The 19,860-nt window shown below is 48.6% G+C and overlaps 1 protein-coding gene and 1 long non-coding RNA gene across 11 annotated transcripts in view; one reads left to right on the forward strand and one right to left on the reverse strand.

The window, feature by feature from the left end:
- Positions 1 to 2,003: 2,003 nt before the first annotated feature.
- LOC144582755 (uncharacterized) lies at positions 2,004 to 16,131 on the reverse strand. Its single transcript, XR_013536161.1, has 3 exons — positions 14,622 to 16,131; positions 13,124 to 13,992; positions 2,004 to 6,366 (listed from the first exon to the last, which is right to left on the reverse strand). It is a non-coding gene; the product is annotated as an uncharacterized LOC144582755 (long non-coding RNA).
- Positions 16,132 to 18,982: 2,851 nt separating this feature from the next.
- The window catches only part of RNF17 (ring finger protein 17), a 157,988-nt gene continuing 157,110 nt past the window's right edge, over positions 18,983 to 19,860 (forward strand). For all 10 annotated transcript variants that reach the window (XM_078375187.1, XM_078375188.1, XM_078375192.1 and 7 more), the window contains exon 1: positions 18,983 to 19,472. The gene's annotated coding sequence lies outside the window, so the exon portion shown is untranslated. The remainder of the gene's footprint in view (positions 19,473 to 19,860) is intronic.

Consider the following 19,860-nt stretch of genomic DNA (forward strand, 5'->3'; position numbering starts at 1 on the left):
TCTTTTGAGAAGTGTCTGTTCATATCCTTTGCCCACTTTTAGATGGGTTTTTTTTCCTTGTAAATTTATTTAAGTTCTTTGGAGATTCTGGATATTAGCCCTTTGTCAGATGGGTAGATTGCAAAAATGTTTTCCCATTCTGTTGGTTGCTGTTTCATTCTAATGATAATTTCTTTTGCTGTGCAGAAGCTCTTTAGTTTAATTAGATCCCATTTGCCTATTTTGGCTTTTGTTGCCATTGCTTTTGGTGTTTTAGTCATGAAGTCCTTGCCCATGGCATGGGGTTTTTAAAGAGGGGTCCAAAAGAGAGAACATCCAGGCTTTCTTATCACCTCACCCAGATATGGGGCAGTTCACAGGTGAGGAAAATGAATCTCAGAAAGGGAAAGAAAGGAGTGATGCTTAAGAGAATGCTATTAGCAGCAGACATAAAAAAAAAAAAAAAAAATGGAGTCAGGCTGGGCATAGTGGCTCACGCCTATAATCCTCCCACTTTGGGAGACCAAGGCAGGCAGATCACTGGAGGCCCAGAGTTTGAGACCAGCCCAGCCAGCATAGCAAAAGCCCATCTCTACTAAAAATACCAAAAAATTAGCCAGGCGTGGTGGCATGCATCTGTAATCCCAGCTATGAAGGAGGGTAAGACACAAGAATTGCTTGAACCTGAGAGGCTGAGGTTGCAGTGAGCCAAAATCATGTCACTGTACTCCAGCCTAGGCAATGGAGTCAGACTCTGTCTAGAAAGAAAAAAAGTAGAATCTATTACACAGGGCATGTGTGAGTTCAGTCTGCTCAGTGAGAGAAGAGGACAGGGGTAAAGAAACAATGATACAGGTTACAGATCCCCTACAGCGTGCTCAGAACCATGCTAGGCCCTCACTGTAGGGCCTTCCATGGTGCTTATTATTTGCCAGACACTCTTCAAAGCACTTTGATACATGTTAACTCATTGAATTCTCACAACAACCTTAAGAGGTGGATACTGTACAGTCAGCCCTCTGCATCCATGGATTGAATCAACCTGGGATTGAAAGTATTTGGAAAAAAATATGGATGACCAGGCATGGTGGCTCACGCCTGTAACCCCAGCACTTTTGCAGGCTGAGACGGGTGGATCACTTGAGATCGGGTGTATGAGACCAGCCTGGCCAACGTGGTGAAACCCTGTCTCTCTAAAACACAAAAATTAGCCAAGTATGCTGGCAGGTGCCTGTAATCCCAGCTATTTGGGAGGCTGAGGCAGGAGAATCACTTGAACCCAGGAGGCAGAGGCTGCAGTGAGCCGAGATCACACCACTGCACTCCAGCCTGGGTGACAGAATGAGAATCTGTCTCAGGAAAAAAAAAAAAAGGATGGTTGCATCTGTACTGAACATGTAGACTATTTTTCCTTGTCATTATTTCTTAAACAATACAGTGCAATCACTGTTTACATAGCATTTACATTGTATGAGTTATTATAAGTAATCTAGACGTTATATGGGAGGATGTGTGTAGGTTATATGCAAATACACCATTTTACATCAGTGGATTTTGGTATCCAAGGGGAGTCCTAGAACCAATTCCCTGCAAATACTGAAGGCAACTATATTATCAACCCATCTTGCAGATTAGAAAACTGGGATTCACAGAGGCTAAATTGCCCAGGCACACAAAATTAGCCTGAAGCAGCAAAGCCAGGAATCAAGCTTGTTCAGCCTAACCTGAAGTCCATGCTCTCACTCATTGTGTGATACTATCTCTCATAAACTAAGGAGCTTAGTCAATGCCTGGGAAATCCAAAAATATTAGTTTAGTCTCTCCTACTTGAAGAGATCACATTCCCCAATAATACTTTCCACAGTGAAACTATTATATTATTGTACTGTATCATACTAATACAGCTATATATTAACAGAAAAAATAAAACCTCAAAAACATTTGAATGGTAAGATACAATTTTCAAATTCCATTTAGTTTTACAGCATCATTGGAAATCAAATGAGGTGGCAGGTTTATGACTACTACGCCATTTGTAAAATGCCAGAAAACCAAGGCTCCAAGCACTCAGGTCTGGATCCCTCCATGGCCTCCTCCCTTCGCCTGCAAGCTCTAAGCAGGGTCCACCCAAGAGCGCAGCTGGTGCAATTGTTGCTTGGTGGCAGCTGGCTTTCCCAGGTTCCCTGTCCACTGCAGATGCTGCTGCAGCCTGGCGTGAGCTTCAAGATGCTGAGTCCAGGGAGCAGGCTGCCACTGTCGCTGTGGCACTGGTCATCACTGCCAGTATGTGCCACCTGCCATGGCCCCAGACTCTGTCCACACATTAGCAACTCTGGGAGGGCAAATAGCAATTAAGAACAACACAAAGACCTCACACTTGTTCACAGCAGATGTTTGCAAAGCCCTTTCAAGTTGATCCTCATAACCAACCTGAAAAATGATCTGCGCAATTCCTAGGGGAGGAGAAATGAGTTCCTGAGAGAATGATTTGCCTAAAAGTGCTCAGATAGTCAGTGACTGATTTGTGACTACCTGCTTCTCTTCATGACTCCAGTGCACACCTCACTCAAAATCTTCAAAGGTGTAGAGACTAAGCCAGAGACTGAGCAAGCTGGGAGTCATGAGCTCCTGTTCTTGTTCCTGTGTTTATTGGATCCCTTCGTGGGGAAGGTGCTGGGAGTACCCTGGGCAGCTCGTCCAGGTGGGCACCATTATCATCCCCATTTTGCAGATGAGGAAACAGAGGCTCAGAGAGGACATGACTTGCCCCAAGATCACAGAGCTCATAGGTGTCCATATAGTGGAGTTTGCTGGACCTAAGCCTTCCTACTACACTGCCCTGCCCTGTGGTGGAGCTACACTTCCCTCCTTCCCCTCCTTGTGAGCAAGATCCTGGGTAGGAAAGTCCCACAGCTGTAATAGCTCCTTGTCAAAAGACAGAATTACAGTGAATTTGAAGAACTTAATTGGCTTTGTGATTCTAGAATCAGGCAACACTCTATCGCATAAAATAGAATACGTGTTCCAATAAGTTGAGCAGAAGGAGTTGGTTTTACAGACAGAAAAGTGTAGAAGAAAGCAGAAACAAAAAAGCAGATTGATCATTTCAAAGTTACTTTCCTTGTAAGGTGGAAACAGGAAAACGGAACAATAGAAAGGTAACTGACTGGTTAACATCAATTATTTCAGGTTATTTTGTTTTGTTTTGTTTTGTTTATTGAGACAGAGTCTTGCTCTGTTGCCCAGGTTGGAATGCAGTGGCACAATCTCAGCTTCAAAGCAGCTTCTGCCTCTTGGGTTCAAGCGATTCAACTGCCTCAGCCTCCCAAGTGGCTGGGACTACAGGCACCCACCACCACACTGGCTAATTTTGTATTTCTAGTAGAGACGGTGTTTCACCATGTTGGCCAGGCTGGTCTTGAACTCCTGACCTCGGGTGATCTGCCCACTTCGGCCTCCCAAGGGGCTGGGATTATAGGCATGAACAGCCATGCCTGGCCTATTTCAGGTTACTTTTTGTTGTGCAGATTAAAGGCAGAGGGAACTTTATTATGTGTTGACAGAAAGTGGCCTGTTTGGGGATTTGTCTATTTATTTTATCTCCTGATTTCTCCAAGGCTCAGATGATTTGGTTTGGTGGCATGGAAATTTAATAAGAGTGACTTTATCTGGTGAGCTGGAGCCTGGTGTAGGAGCTTAATCCAAAATAATGACCTCATAATTTTTATAACATCCTTATCTGGGGGCTAAAGATAATAAGACTGCAGCTCTTGTATTCATTGCTACCAACTGTTCCTTATAGCCTGAAAGAGAGAAAAAGCAGTTAGATTTCATCATTCCCCTGCGTAATAAAGGCCAATATTTTATCACATGCCACACTCTGCCAGGGCTAACTTTGCCCATCCCCAGTATTGTTGCGTACCACTCTATTCCTCACCCACCAGCTTCCAGACCCACCATCAATGGGAAGAGGGTCAACATTCACATTGGAGGGGAGCATATAGAGTGACATCAGATGGTGGCCATCTTTAGGAATATGCAATCGGCCTCAAAAACAAGAGTACCCCAGGTGAAACCAGTAAAAGAGCGCACATAATTGTTAGCAGAGATGGATAGGGCTGATAAGGACAGGGATCTGAAGAGTGTGTGGTGCTGGTGAGCCGGGAGGTCTGAAGGAGGCACTGGGGATTTGGAAGCAGCTTGGGTGTCAGTGCAGTGATGAACTTTGACATTTAAGATACTGCTTTCACTAAACAGATAGGCCAGTGAATGTGGAATAACTATTTTCAGAAAACTCAATTCAGATGGGAATTTACCTGCCTGTATGATGAAAGAAGAGGGAGTGGGAAGAGATAAGAGGAGAACACCTGAGAGGGAAAAGAAGGCTCAGAATTGCATTCCATTTGTGAGCTTTCTGTGACACTGGCTGCCCCACTCCACTGGGGTGCCATTCTTTATTCACTTCTTTCCTTCCCTCCTTCCTTCCTTTTCTTTCTTCCTTCCTTCCTTCCTTCCTTCCTTCCTTCCTTCCTTCCTTCCTTCCTTCCTTCCTTCCTTCCTTCCTTCCTTCCTTCTTTCCTTCCTTCCTTCCAACGTTTCTTTCTCTTTTTTTGACAAGAGTCTCACTCTGGCACCAGGCTGGAGTGCAGTGATGCAATCTCAGCTCACTGCAACTTCCACCTCCTGCCTCAGCTTCCTGAATAGCTGGGACTACAGGTGCATGCCATGATGCCCAGCTAATTTTTGTATTTTTTGTAGAACAGGGTTTCACCATGTTGGCCAGGATGGCCTCAATTTCTTGACCTTGTGACCCAGCTTTCATTCTTCCACAGTCTCAAATCCCCCTTACCCCGATAGGCTTCAACAGGCCCTCATTTATTTCTTCTTCTTCTCTCTGAAGCCATTGTGGAAATGGATCCATCTCCATTGGAATCACAACCAGGGCTCGTGAACTGCAGGGGATGTACATCCAACTAGTGAAAAAGGGGCCATGCAGGACAGGCAGTGGCAGCAAAAATGTGACCACGAGAGCTGAGACAGGACTCTGCTTCCAGATCTGTGTAACTTTTTATTCTATTATGATGGTGGAAGGAGGGATGGAGAGTCTTGCCACCACAGAGGAGTCCAGGCCAGAGTTTGGCGAGGTGGCAGGAGCAGCTGCAGGTGTGCGGACCCCCACTCTACCCCAGCCAGGTGCCTGGGGTAGCTCCTGAGAGACACTCTGGGGCTGGCACCCATCAGCCAGCAGCAAGCACCATTAGTGACGAATATGGATGCGTTCTGTGGCCATCAGAAACAGCAGGCTGCATTTTCCTCTTAAAAGTCAGCCCCTCCCAGCTACTGGGGAGGCTGAAGCAGGAGGATCACTTGAACCCAGGAGCTGGAGGCCAGCCTGGGCAACAACACAGCAAGATTCTGACTCAAAAAAAAAAAAAAAATAGAGTAGATGATGCAGGGCATGGGCTTGGACTGACTGCCCTTCTGAGGTTTCCTAAGCGTAAAAACTTGCCTCAGTGCAAACAAATACAATCCCGTTTCTCCCCCAGTGTCTACAGCTTTATGTTTTCAAAAGGAGAAACCATGATGCACACAGCAGTGAACATACGCTGGGGAATGGAAGGAACTAGAGAAATGCACGTGAACCGCCAAGGAGTCAGAAGATGCAACCTCAACTCTGTAAGGCAAGGCAAGCTCTCTCTAGTGAGGGATGCAGTCCAGGCACACCCAGCACCAGGATAGCTGTAAAAGGGCACTGGCCTGGGCTCCACTCCCAACCTCCTGAATCAGAAGGGACATCTGCAGCCTCTCCAAGGAAGGGATTCTGAGCTGGAGGTGTCTGAGCTCTTTACCTGTCACCCACACCCTGCTTGGTCAGGAGAGCAGTCCCCCACCCTGACTGTGAGCAAGGTAGATGGAGAAGTCCCCTGACGAATGGATGGAGGAAGGGTCAGTGAAGGCTAGTGCTGGAGTCCTGAAGGAGCACGGGAGAGGACAGTGAGTGGGCCCTCATGCTCTGCCCCGCTGTAGGGAGGCTCACAGGGGACATGTCCTCAGGCCCTGCAGGTCACTTCCCCAACTTTTAGTTAGAATGCCCCAGAACTCAATATGGGGCTATTTCTCAAGAAAAATAGCCCCATCCTGTCCCCAGCTCCTCATAGCAGCAAGTTTGCAGTTTGCCAATCCCTACAAACGGTCCGAATATCTGGCCTGAAGCAGCAATAGTATCTCTCCATTTATTCAAAAGTTCATGTTTGTGCAGCCCTTCTCTGTTGCAATTCCCAAAGCAGAGTTTTCAAGTGCAGGAGGATGGTCTGAAAATCAGGACACCCAGGGCTCTTCCTCAATCCCAAGAAGGTTAGAGTGGTTCTTAGCTTCAGCTTTCCCATCCTAAAGGAGGAGGTGAGATTCTGGAATTTCTAAGTCATTCCTACTCCACTGCCTTATAATTTCTAAAAAAAAAAAAAGCCAGTCACTTCTTCACAGAGTTGGGTGTTCTACTTCCTCTGAAATATGTACGGAGGACAGCTTGAACCTTTTCACTGCTCAGCTCTGCTTTTAGTGATTAATGGTAGAAAGGTCAGAGGCAAAGTGGCAAAGGACTTGAAAACTACTTTCAAAAACTAACCGCAAAAAACAAACTGCTAATATTTGGTAGACGGGTGCTGTGGTTCACAACTGTAATCCCAGCACTTTGGGAGACTGAGACAGGTATGTTGCCTGAGCTCAGGAGTTCAACCAGCCTGGGAATCATGGTGAAACCCCCTCTACTAAAATACAAAAAATTAGCCGGGTGTGGCTGTGTGCACCTGCAGTCCCAACTACTCAGGAGGCTGAGACAGGAGAATTGCTTGAACCGGGGAGGTGGAGGTTGCAGTGAGCCTAGGTCATGCCACTGCACTCCAGCCTGGGCGACAGAGCAAGAGTCCTTCTCAAACAAACAAATATATATTTATTATAATATAGAATGTATATTACACATTTTATATATTACATATTTTATTAAATATATGTATTATATATTATATATGTATATGTACATTATGCATATATTATATAAGCATTATATATTATGCATATATTCAACAAAGCTTAATTTTAAATACATATATTATGTGTACATATACATAGGAATATGTATTGTTTGTGTGGGTGTGGCGCCCTCTGGTGTATTTTGAGACTGTGTCATGCTGGTTGGTGCTGTGCTCCCTGCTGCCATCTGTGGTCTGACAACATGTGAGCACATGCTGTATATGCTGCAAAGACTGTATTATAAATTATTTTAACTACCAACTGATACTTTTAGTAAATCTAGACAAAAAATGGTAAATGCAATGTTTCATTAAAACAAAATCAGGCTCAAAGTTAAAATATACTTGAGCCTTTATTAAAAACCACAATAAAATGCCATCATAGAATATCTATGTTTGTCTGTCTGTCTCTCTCTCTCACTATGTTTTGAGATGGCCCTACAGTAACATGTAAAAGGTAAATAAAGGTTCATGACCCTGTCTATGTCAATTAGTAGGCTCTTGTGTTTTCTATTGCCCTCAACATCCCCCAACTCCTACAAAAATACCAACAATAAAGCTGAATTTTAAAGTGGAAAAGAAGGTAATGAAGCTTATGGAAGATAATAAATATGGAAGGTATTTATAGAATAAACATGGAATGGAATATGAAATAATTTATGGAAGAAATACAATGAATCTGAAAAGATTTCTCAAACCATACTTGAAAATCATAAATCTTAATGAAAATACCACAGAAAAATAAAACATCTTTCAACAGTAAGAGATATAAAAAATTTGAAAAGCAAGTCACAGCCTGGAAGAGTGTATTTGCAATGGGATCTAAAATAAATAAATAATTGCTACAAAACAGTAAGAAAGAGACAACCCAAAAGACACATAATAATGCAAAAGCCTAAATTACCAATAAACCTGAAAAGACGTTAGGTTCATTAAAATATGCCACAATGAGACACCATCTCACACCAGTCAGAATGACTATCATTAAATAGTCAAAAAACCGTAGATGCTGGTGAGGTTATGGGGAAAAATGAAACACTTGTGGGAATGTAAATTAGTTCAACCATTATGGAATGGTGGCAATTCCTCAAAGACCTAAAGACAGAAATACCGTTCAACCCAGCAATCCCACTGGGTATATATTCAAAGGAATAGAAATCATTCCATTATAAGCACACACACACGTATGTTCATTGTAGCACTATTCACAATAGCAAAGACATAGAATCAACCTAAATGCCCATCAGTGATAGAGTGGATCAAGAAAATGCAATACATATACACCATGGAATACTATGCAGCCGTAAAAGAGAATGAGAGCATGTCCTCTTCAGGGACATGGATGGAGCTGGAGACCATTATCCTTGGAAAACTAACAAAAGAACAAAAAACCAAGCACTGCATGTTCTTATTTATAAGTGGGAGCTAAATTGTGTAAACACAGGGACACATAGAGGGGAACACACACTCAGACCTATTGAAGGGTGGAGGTGGGTTGAGGGAGAGGATGAGGAAAAACATTTTATTTTGTATAACAAACTCCTATGACATACGTTTACCTGTGTAACAAACCTGCACATGTACTCCTAAACTTAAAAGTTAAAAAAACAAAAACAAAAAAACTAAATATTCATCACTAGGAAAACAGATGAACAAATTGTAGAGCATTCATACAACAGAAGACTCCTCAGCCGTAGAAAGGAACAAGCTACTGAATCACACACTGTAGACAAATCTCCTACACCTGCTACACGAGACAAGCTGGACACCAAGTAATATATATTGTGCGATTTCAGGCAAAATGAACCTATAGTGAAAGAAGTCAGAATAAAAATAGCCCCTGGGGAAGGAAAAATTTGCCTGGGAAGAAATATGAGAAAATTCCTGGGGATAATGGGATTATTCTATTCTTAGTGCAATGGCTCAATCTTGGCTCACTGCAATGTCTCCCTCCCGGGTTCAAGCAATTCTCCTGCCTCAGCCTCCTGAGTAGCTGAGATTATAGGCACCCACCACCATGCCCAGCTAAATTTTGTATTTTTAGAGGAGACGCGGTTTCATCATGTTGGTCAGGCTGGTCTCAAACTCCTGACTTCAGGTGATCCACCAGCCTCGGCCTTCCAAAGTGCTGGGATTTCAGGCATGAGCCACTGTGCCCTGCCTAATTATTCTATTCTTAAAATGGGTGAAGGTTATATGGGTATATTTCATTGTCAAAAATATACAGTTAATATTTGTGTCTATGAATATATGTACATTTGAGCTCATTTTTAAAAAAGAACTAGGTTGGGCGAGGTGGCTCACACCTGTAATCTCAGCACTTTGAGAGGTGGAGGTGGGCGGATCATGAGGTCACAGTAGGTGGAGACCATCCTGGCCAATCTGGTGAAACTCTGTCTCTATTAAAATACAAAAAATTAGCCAGGCCTCGTGGTGCGTGCCTGTAGTCCTGACTATTTGGGAGGCTGAGGCAGGGGAATCACTGCAACCCAGGAGGCAGAGATTGCTATCAGCCAAAATCGCACCACTGCACTCCAGCTAATGAGATGGAGAATGGGTTGAAGTACTGATGAAATGAAAACGGCACATGAGTAGTAGTAGTTTTTGAGGCTGGGTGACAGGTCTATTATACTATTTTGCCTACCTTGTACGTGTTTAAAATTTTCTATAATAAAACACTGGTCTAAAACGACAAGTTATCTATAATGTTAGCTCCTAATTTTGATTATCTTTACAGGGGAGGGCAGGAAAAAGTGATTGTCACAGCATGATAGAGGCTGGTTCTATTTCTTGGTCACACAAGTTTATCCACTTTGTAATAATGCACTGAGCTTTACATGAATGCTTTGTGCATGCATTTCTGTATGAATGTGATAATATCAATAAAAATCTTAAATATTACATTTAAACACAAAAATCCTAACAGCATCTCAGAATAACGGCAGCACTATTCTTTGTTTTAAACAGGACGTGTTCGCTCATGGCATTGTCAGCTGACTTTTAATACTGTGAGATATTTAGTCACGTCCTAACCCTTGGTAAGTGGCATGGTTTTTATTTTGCATGATGCAGTTTTTTCAGTAAACTCTTCCCCCAACCGTGCTGCTCACCAAGGCCCTGGCACCTAGCACAGTGCCCTGGGAAACTTGTAAAACTGGGTTAAATTGGGAACAAAATATGAAGTAGAGGTCAGTTCCTTTCAAGGTAAGTAAATAGGTAATGTAGGGAAGATTGAAAGGCCATAACTCTGTAGCAAATGCTTTTACATTCATTTGAGAAAACACTTGCAAAGACTTTACCGAAAAATATTGCTTTAAAGCAGTAGTTTTGAGGACTTGCTCTACACTACAAAAAAACTTCTTTTTTTTTTTTCTTAAATTTAAGATAAAATCTGGCTCTGTCACCATCACCCAGGCTGGAGTGCAGAGTTGCAATCATAACTCACTACATTCTCCAACTCCTGGGCTCAAAGTGTCCTCCATCTCAGCCCTCAAAGTGCTGAAATTAGAGGCATGAATCACCCCCGACCCTCCATTCTCGGGGAACTCTTAATGGTACTGATGTCCTGGTCTCACTACAGGAATTCTGGGTTCAGTGGTCTGTTGCAACTTGGGTTTAGGGGGATTTTTGAAAGCCCCCAGGTGATTCCAATGTGCAGCCAGGAGTGAGAATTACTGGTTCAGGGTGAGAGGTGCATGAGCTGTGCCTCATTTCTATGTGTGCCATGGGAATTTGCCCCATGGCCATTGTGGCATTTGGATTTTGGGGAAAAAAACTTTGCCCTTTTAAAAACTGGAGAACAACTTCAAGATGTACACAACAGCATGGTTCAGTGGCAGCAGGAGGAAGTGTCTCCCAGCAAAACTATCTTTATGTCACTTGCTTTCAGAGGATGAGGTTGTTTCCGGCACAGTAGTTTGTGTTGAAAATCATAAATAGTCTATAAATACCAAAAGGGATCAAAAGAACTCACACACGTATGGAGTGCAAGATCATGCTTTCAAATCTCTCCTATGATGAGGAATGAAAAATACAATACTGGGCCTTGATTTCCTAAACTCAGCCCTCAGCCATTTCCCCATATTATTCCACCTTTTGCCAAGACACTTCAGAAGCATTCTCTGAAGGGAATTATTGGGAATGGTGAAGAGTACTCCATGGGGCCAGGTGCGGAGGCTCACACCTGTAATCCTAGCACTCTGGGAGGCCAAGGCGGATGGATCACAAGGTCAGGAGCTCAAGACCAGCCTGACCAAGATGGTGAAACCCCATCTCTACTAAAAAAAAAGAGTACTAGATGGATGAGAATCCTACAGGATTCTTGCTTCAACTTCAGAAGTCACCCTCCAGGACTTCAAAGCTTTACAGAAGCTGCATGAGTAGTGTGGGCTATGGAAGTCATAGGTGTCGAAGTCAGGCAGACTTGTTCCTGAGTCCCAATTTGGGCTCTTAGTTGTTGTGGGGCTTTGGACAAGTTCCTTGACTTGAAACACTTATATAAATCTCACCTGCAAGAAAATGCATAGTGATGCTGACCGCAAAAATGGCACCAATTCATCATCCCTCCTTATATCCAGGCCCTCTGCAATGTGCTTGTACCAATGTTCTCATTGAGAAGCAGAATCTGTTCCCTAAACTTTGGATCTCAGCTGGCCTTATTTGTTGTGGCCAACAGAAGGCTGCAAACATTACAGTGTGCCAGCTTGGGGCCTAGGCTCAAAAGGTCTTGAATGCTTTGTTTTACTTTCAGAACTCTGCCATCTCCATGAGAGCAAGGCTGTGCTAGCCTGCTGGAGGATGAGATACCAAGAGAAGCAAAGTGCCACAGTTGACAGTCAACTCACCCCCAGAAGCAGAGCTGCCTACTCAGCCAGAAGTTGAGCACACATGCCCAAAGGGGCCCAGGTGGGTCCAGAAGAATGGCCCAGCTGAGCCCAGCCCAAATGGCTGAGCAGCTCAATCATGAGTGAATAAATTGTAGGTGGTTTGTTATGCAACAATAGCTAAATAATACAATCACTCATGCAGATAGGATGCCAGAATTCAAGGACAGGTTGATCACAATTTACCTGCAAACAGAAAACACCCTACATGTGCTGATTTTCTTTTCCCCTTATTTAAAGTTGGACCTCTTGCTTGATGGCATCAAGTTATACAGAAATGCATGTAGACATGTCTTCATGTGATTGGTGCTTAAACTACACAGTCCCCCACAGCACATAGGGAAACAGATGGCCACAGCCTGACCTTTAGGGTCAAGGCCAAATAGCAAAGTAAGCCTGCCTTTAATCTATTCCTTCCATATCTAAACTCTGTAGGTCAAGGCTGTGGACAGATCTGAAGACACTGGGTTTCCTCCTTTTGGGGGCCCCATCACCCTTTGTTCATTTTCTGATCTCTGGAAAGACAATGGGAAGCAGGTGGGCAGCAGGGGAACCTGTGGACACTTTCTTCTTGTAGCCCCTGCCCTCTAGTGGTACCATCTTTCACCCTTGGGCCAGAAGAGAGATGCTAGGAGGGAGAAAGCGTTCCCTAACTTCTGGTACAAAAGAGTGTTTCAGACCCATGACCTCCCTCAGCTCAAGGCAGAGTCCTCAGAGCTGCACTTCATGTGGTGGCCGCTGGCCACATGGAGCGGCTGGGTACCTGGGATAGGCTGCTCTGCTGGAAACTGAAAATATCCAGAGAGTTGTCAAAATTAGCACCAAAACTTATATACTTCATTAACAATTACTTATTAATCTCATACTAAAATGATAATATTTTGGCTATATTAGGTCAAATAAATTATTACTATCAATTTCACTTGTTTCTTTTTTTTTTCTATGTGGCTACTAGAAAATTTAAAATACACATGTGGTTCACATTTTATTTCTTAAAGGACTGTCTCCTTTTTGAAACCTCAGGCTGTCTGCTCAAGGGACCAGAGGCCAGGAAGGTCATAAAATTCAAAATCTTAAAATAATTGTCATTACGTTGTTTCTACTTGTCAATAATATATATGTATATAATATATATTTATACATTATATATCTAATGTATAAATGTATATATATATAATGTATAAATGAGTATAATGAATGACACTTATATACAAGGTAAAATGCAAATGTCACCTGGGCAGGGCCAGGCCCAGTGCTGGGAGGATGTCCTGCCTGAAAAGCCTGCTGCCAGGCCCCCGTGGTTCTTGCTTCATCCAGCCCAGTCTCCGATGGCATCTCCTGTCTTCTGTCTCATCATGGCTTGTATATGTGGGGCCTTCTCTCCATTTCTACCACACCCCTTCTGTTCTCTCTGTTCCCTCTCTCACGTCTCAGACTCTGGCCTCAGGGCTGGAAGCCCCTTCCTAGACCCTCAGTTGTCACCTCCCCATGCCTTTCTCAGAGGCTGAGGGCTGGATTGCGGTCCTCTCTGCCCTGGGAGGCAGTGGGAGCATGGCACCACACACACCTCCTGCTCTCCTGCCTCCCTCAGGAGGCATCTGTGGTCTTAGCTCGTCGTCATCATCTCTCTCCCCAGCTCCAGTGAGCAGGCCCAGGGCTGCCTTGGGAATCCGGATGGGGACAGTGTTAGAGGGGGTCTCTAACCACATCTGCATCATAGAGGAGTTACCTTATTGTGAGGGACAGATACTAGGGCAGCTCTGCTGATTACCTAAGCAAGGTAAAGTTTCCAGCAGAGCAACATGTTGGCAGCCTCCACCTACCAGGCTTTGTGCTACTGTGGTTCTGAGTCAGTGGGGCAAGTTTGACAAGAAGAGTTTGGGGCTGGATGACTTTTCCCCCAGCAAAGATTGGGGGAAAGAGTTGAAGTCACTTGTCCAAGGTCACATCGTGACCAAGTTGTTTAGGGAAGCGCTTCGATTTCCAGGTCATGGTCAGCAAGCCAAAGCTGCCTGGTCTGGCCCGAAGGAAACGGGGACTGGCGTTTTGCTCTGAATCTCGTGCTGAGAATGAGTGGCTGCACACAGTCTGTTGGAGAATTTCTGTGAAAACATCAGTGAAGCCCCTTCTCAGCTGTGTGCTGAGAGGTTCTACCTGGGGTGAGCTGGGTCAGGGGAAGCTATTCATTTTGGGGAAACTGGGAGCATACTAGTGGGTAGGACATCAGCGTCTATGTCCCTGGGAAGCTGGTAGAGATGGCTGGGGTTTCCATTACAGCCAGCCCGGATCTATTCAGGGAAGCCCTAATTAAGAACCCCAGCAGATTCCCACCTGAGTATCTAAACTGAGGCTCCTGACTCCAGGACGCCCCAGGGCCTCTGCCATGCTGCCAGGGCCCAGTCAGGATGGCTCCAGCATCTACCCTTACCAGGGTGAGAGGAGCCAGGCTCTCCCTCCATCCCTGCCCCTCCAGGCCTAGGGACCCAGGGAGCCTGTGCCTCTACACAGCTCCACGCAGGGTTCTGAGCCTCACACAATGACCAGAGAAAGAAAGGCCAGGCCTAGGCTGAACCCCTCTCCCAACCCCTCCCCAAACACACCCGACCTTACAGAAAGAGGGGTGGCACAGGGCAGCCTGATAGTGACCCAGTCCTTGGAGCAGGACCAGAAGTAGAACTTCATCTATGGTTCCATAGACTTAGACAAGATGGTGGCAACATAGCCACAGTACCTGGAGCTGCTGGGACACTCGAGTTGGCCCTCAAGATTCTGAGGCACTGGGTGTTCAATGGCAGGGATGAGGAGGTGGAGCTCTGCTTCTCGGTGGATGTCATTGGCAAGACAGGCATCACTACATCCTCCACCTGCTGTGCATCTTCCCCTGACCACAGCTTCCTGCCCGTGCCCAGTGCACAGGTGCTGTGCCAGCTTCCCCCATGCCCACCCACAGAGGCTCTGCTGCCTGTGCCAGGAGGTAGTGAATGGCTTGAGGCGCAGCCCTTTGAGGCTGGGGCTGGGGAGGCTGCCCTGCCAGAGAGCATGGGCACTCTGGGTTGTTCTGGAGCTGGATCCTTGAAGAGAGAAGTTCTGGAAAGTGAAGAAGCCACACTCACTGGAGACCCTTTCCCATCTCCCACCCACCCTGTGGTCAGTCTCCCAAATGCAGAGATCTACGTTGGAAGCAAACTAGGGAGCAGCAAAACGGGCTGAGGCAGTACTGTTCCCCTAAGGAGCATGCAGAAATCTGCCATGTGGCTGTAAATGTCACCATGCCAGGAGTGGGCAAGTGGGACACTGGGTGTTGGTGCCACTGGTGTTTCCTGCTTAGAGTTGGCCATGTTAAATGGCCCAACCACAAATAACTCTTTCTCAAAATGCCAGTGGCATTCCCATCACTGTGAGAGCCCCAGCCTGAATGGGGAGCCCCTCTCTGCCCCCTTCATACTATAGCTGTCTTCTTCCTGTCTGGGTAGATGTTGGGTTTTGTTGTGACCTGATGCTGTTGGGTATGTACACGCCAACAAGTGCAAGGCAGCCCATGTTGACACTTGCACACTGGGCAGGATATGTCCCTACGCATACAGGTTGTGCAGCCCCACATTCCTCAGCCACAGCAGGCCAGGACACTGCCAGGCCGGCCAAGCTTTGGAATACCCCTCTGCCCTCTCCTGTTCTGCCCCTCTGCTGTACTCCAGGTACCTCCTCTATGAAGCTGCTACCCTGAAGCCTGATGCAGCAGAAAGCCAGCAGGCTGAAGCATCCCACCTCCCTGGATAGTAGCACTCTTCCTCCCTTGGAGTCTTAGCTTGAAGACCCTCTGGGACACAAGGCAGGAATTGAGAAGGGCAGCAGTGCTAGCAGCCTAGCCAAAGGGAAGGGGCTGGCTGAGGGCACTGCTGCAGAGGACAGCACAGGCAGGGTCACAGGGGTGGGTGGGTGGCTTGAAAGCTTCCTCACCCTACTTGAAAGCTTTTTTTCATTTCCTAGTGTAAGTAAGATAAACTTGGAAAGATGGGTTTCTTGAGCTGTTGTTGGTGGGGACCAGGGGTGGCCTAGGGAGCGCATAGGGACCAGAGTTTATTCGTGCTTTTCTAGGGAGATGTGGTTTCTGGAACTTTTCTAGAGTGAAAAAAAAAAAAAAAAAAAACAACTCCATGGTCAATGAAAGGGCGGTTCTTGAAGTCAGCTGGTGGTTCTGAGTCCCCTTCACACAGTGATGGACTGGGGTGGGTGGGAAGAAGAACAGGGCCCTAAAAAGCATGAGGGAGGCCCTCTAGCCCACAGGGCGGGCGGGCGGGGGGGGGGGGCTCCTGACTTTCCCAGCTTAGGGGACTCATCTCCCTCTCCCTCCCACCCTCCCTCTCTCTCTCTCTCTCTCTCTCTCTCTGCCCCCCCCACCTCCCTCCCCTCTCTCCTCTCTGGCTCTGTCCTGTGGCTGAAGGGCTGCAGCTAGCAAGATGAACTCAAGGGCAACCCTGGGTGCACCCTGTCACCTTCTTGGCCCACACTACCCTGGCGCATTGTCCCTATGGCCAGAGGGGATCTCTGGGTGACCCAAGAATGCCACCTGTGAGAACACAGGCACTCTCAAGGCCTGGGTCAAGGGGCACTGCAAGAACCCCTGCCCCACTAGGGGCAAGGAAAGAATGCTGGTCACCATCACCAAGATGACCCTCATGCCAGTCCCCACCAGCTTCACCAACGCTCACCAGCATCTCAAGGAGAACACGGTGATGTGGGATGCACACAGCAAGGACCAGGAGGCCTCTTTGGCGGAGACACTCAGGGCAACCCCGAGAAGGCAGAAATTGACCTGGAGAGCATCCATCTTCACAAGACCAACAGGCAGGGTGGCCACCAAAGTGACGAGGGCGACAGGGACAGGGCAGAGGGACATGCGCCTCTTCTACCCTCACCCAGAACCAGGGCTCCCCTCTGACAGCCGCTAACTTGCTCAAGCCCCGAGGCTTGCCCTTGGGCCTGGCCAAGGAGATCCCAGAGCCCGGCTGCAGGCCCCAGTTAGCCCTGGCGCTGCAGTGGAGAGCTGCAGGGTGAGCCGCTCAGGCAAGTCCATCTGGTGGCTGGCTACCGCAGCCTAGAGCCCGCAGGGCCCGCCCACCGCTCTGCCTTCCCCGCTGCCCACGGGCCACCCCGGCGCGCAGGGCCCGCAGCCCCCGCCTCTGCCACGCCGGCGAGGGCTCCAGCTGGGCGGAGGGGACCTGCCTTGCCCAAGACCTCGCCTTCCTGGACCTCCACATCGCAGCTGCCCGTCGCGGTGGTCAGGGGCGCTCCGCGGAGACCAGGCCCGGCCCGCAGCGTTGCACGCTCCCAGGTACAGCTCCAGGTGCCAAGTCCACCTGGACCCCGGCTGAGATTAGAGAGGTCTGGCGAGGTGTGGGGGTGCGGAGCGGGGGAGCATGTGTTCTAATCGCCATCGCGCTCGTTGGGCTTGTGGAGATGGATGTTCCCCGGGTCAATCTCTGCCTTCTCGGGGTTCGCCGTCAGTGTCGCTGTCAAAGAGGCCTAGGTCCTCCTGGTCCTTGCTGTGCGTGCCACACAGCAGACCCTGATCAAGGGTCTTCTCTGACTTTTGGGCAGGGGGTAAGGGGGAGGAGAGGGGACTTGAGAAGGGAGGGAATGAGGGCTGATGTGGGGTAACGGGAGACGACTGCGCTTTTCTGTACGGCCCTAGGTATTCTCCTTGAGGGGCCGGCGGGCGTTGGCGAGGCTGGTGGGGACTGGCGTGAGGGTCATGGGCAGGAAAGGGTGCGAGGCAGTGGCCTCGAGACTTGGGGCCTCTCCTGACTGAATTTGGAAAGGCCCTCGTGCTCTCCCAGACAGCTGCGCTCCACCCGCGGGCCTGCCTGGGCGTGGGGACAGCGGGGAGGGGGGGACAGGAGGCCTGAGGCCCTGGGCGACCCTCCCACCTGTCCCCCTGTTCCAACCCTGGACCTCTTCAGATTCCTCGCAGAGAGTGGCCTAGTCCCCACGCCGGATTCGCTGCACAGCGGCGAAAGCCGCCCTCGCAACCCGCAGGCGACCAGTGGGTGCTGTTGGCTTTCGCCCGGGGAGGGGACCGAGCGCGGCCTGGTAGCTGTGGGGGTCGTGCGGCGGTTACGGAGGGGGCGCCATCCGCCAGCCCTGGACTCTGGGGGAGCTGAGGTGACCTGAGTTTCTCCCCAGCACAGAGCCGCGCAGACCGGCGACCTCGCCGGAGGGCTCTACTGCTGGGACCGCGCCCCCGACGCCGCTCCCGCCCGGCTTCAGCACAGTCCGTGCCTCTCGCGGGGTCTCCCCAGCTCGCTGGGCCCGCAGGAGGGAGCGCGCCGTCCCACAGCCCTCCCGTCCCTCTCATCCGGGGTCTTCTCTGACCTGTAGGGAGGGGGTGGGGGGGAGGAGAGGGGACTTGAGAAAGGAGGGAATGAGGGCTAAAGTGGGTTAACGGGAGACGACTGCGCTTTTCTCTAACCCGCTGGTTTCCACCGGGGTCAGGGAACATCCCGACGCTGGGCCCAAGCTCGCGTGCGGTGTGCAGTGCTGTGCGCGTTACTGCTGCGGCAAACACATGAAAGGAATGCTCAACTTGTCTAACAGGGTTTTGAACTAATTTTCAGTATGCCAGCTGGGCTGTGTTTTGCCCAATTCTGATCCTGTTTCCAAAACACAGCGGCTTAGACAATCTGTTGTCTTACTTCATATCCTTTCTTTTGACGCCAGAATATCCTAGAAATCAGGGGCCTCTCCCATGCCCTGGAACCGTCCTCTCGCTGTACTGCTCTTCATTAGTGCCAACAACAGGCGCTTCCGAAGACAGGTCTGGATCAGTGGGGACTGTGGCCCTGAAGTGAGATGGAGCCAGGCAGAGAACCCCGGGAGAGGGGCTTGGGGCAGCCCTGTGTTTTAGACTCGGCACCTTAAGGCTTGAGGAGGTGATAATGTGTCCACGTGTGTGTGAAGGGAGGCCGGCTGAACTAACTCTGTGGACGCAGGTCACACCTGCGCGCGCGCAGCAGGGGCTTTAGTCACACAGTAGCGGGGTGGGGTAGGGCGGGGCCGGGTCCTTCAGCAGGCATGCGCGCTGCCTTCTGGGCCAACTGTTGCGAGGCGCGAGGCGCTCGCCGGGCGCCAGCCATTAGCTGTTTCGGTTTGCGCGCAAACGTCGAGTCTGGCTACCCAACTCAGGATTTCCAGCCGGGACGCACAAACCTCGGGAGGGAAGACGGAAGCCGCTGCGACTCTAAAAGCAGCCCCAGGCTGGTTAAAGCGGTCCCCGGTTCGGAAACCGAGGCCTGAGTGCTCGGGCTTCACCTGGCCCTGCTGCCCGGAAGGCGCTGTCAGGCCTCCCTCCCGCTTTGGGGCTGGACCTGACATCTCTTGTCTCGCGACCGCACTGATCCAGGCTTTGACATTTTCTCTCCAGCCCGCGACCCACGCAGCTCTGGATTCCAGGCAGGAAGCTCGAGGGTCAGGGAAAGCACCTCTGCCGGTGAATTATTCACCCCGTATTGAGTTATCCTGACGCCCTGTGGCTTTGGGAAACCGCTCCACAACCAGGTGGAGCCACAGCTCTCCGCTAACGAAGGTAAAATGTCGAATCAGATACTGATCAAAAGTGGCAGTTATTAAGGCTTCATTTGATTCTCACCTGGGGCACATGCAGCTCCTAGCCCAGATAGCCTGTAACTTAGAAATGGGTTTGAATAGAAGATCTATAGAAGTGGCCGGACGTGGGGGCTCTCGCCTCTAATCCCAGCACTTTAGGAGGTTGAGGCGGGTGGATCTCCTGTGGTCGGGAGTTCGAGACCTGCCTGACCAATATGGAGAAACCCTGTCTCTACTGAAAATACAAAATTAGCTGGGCGTGGTGGCGCATGCCTGTAATCCCAGCTAGTCGGGAGTCTGAGGCAGGAGAATCGCTTAAACCCGGGAGGTGGAGCCGAGATTGCGCCACTGCACTCCAGCCTGGGCAA

Source organism: Callithrix jacchus, chromosome 5 (assembly GCF_049354715.1).
Source record: "Callithrix jacchus isolate 240 chromosome 5, calJac240_pri, whole genome shotgun sequence".
Taxonomy (NCBI): Eukaryota; Metazoa; Chordata; class Mammalia; order Primates; family Cebidae; genus Callithrix; species Callithrix jacchus.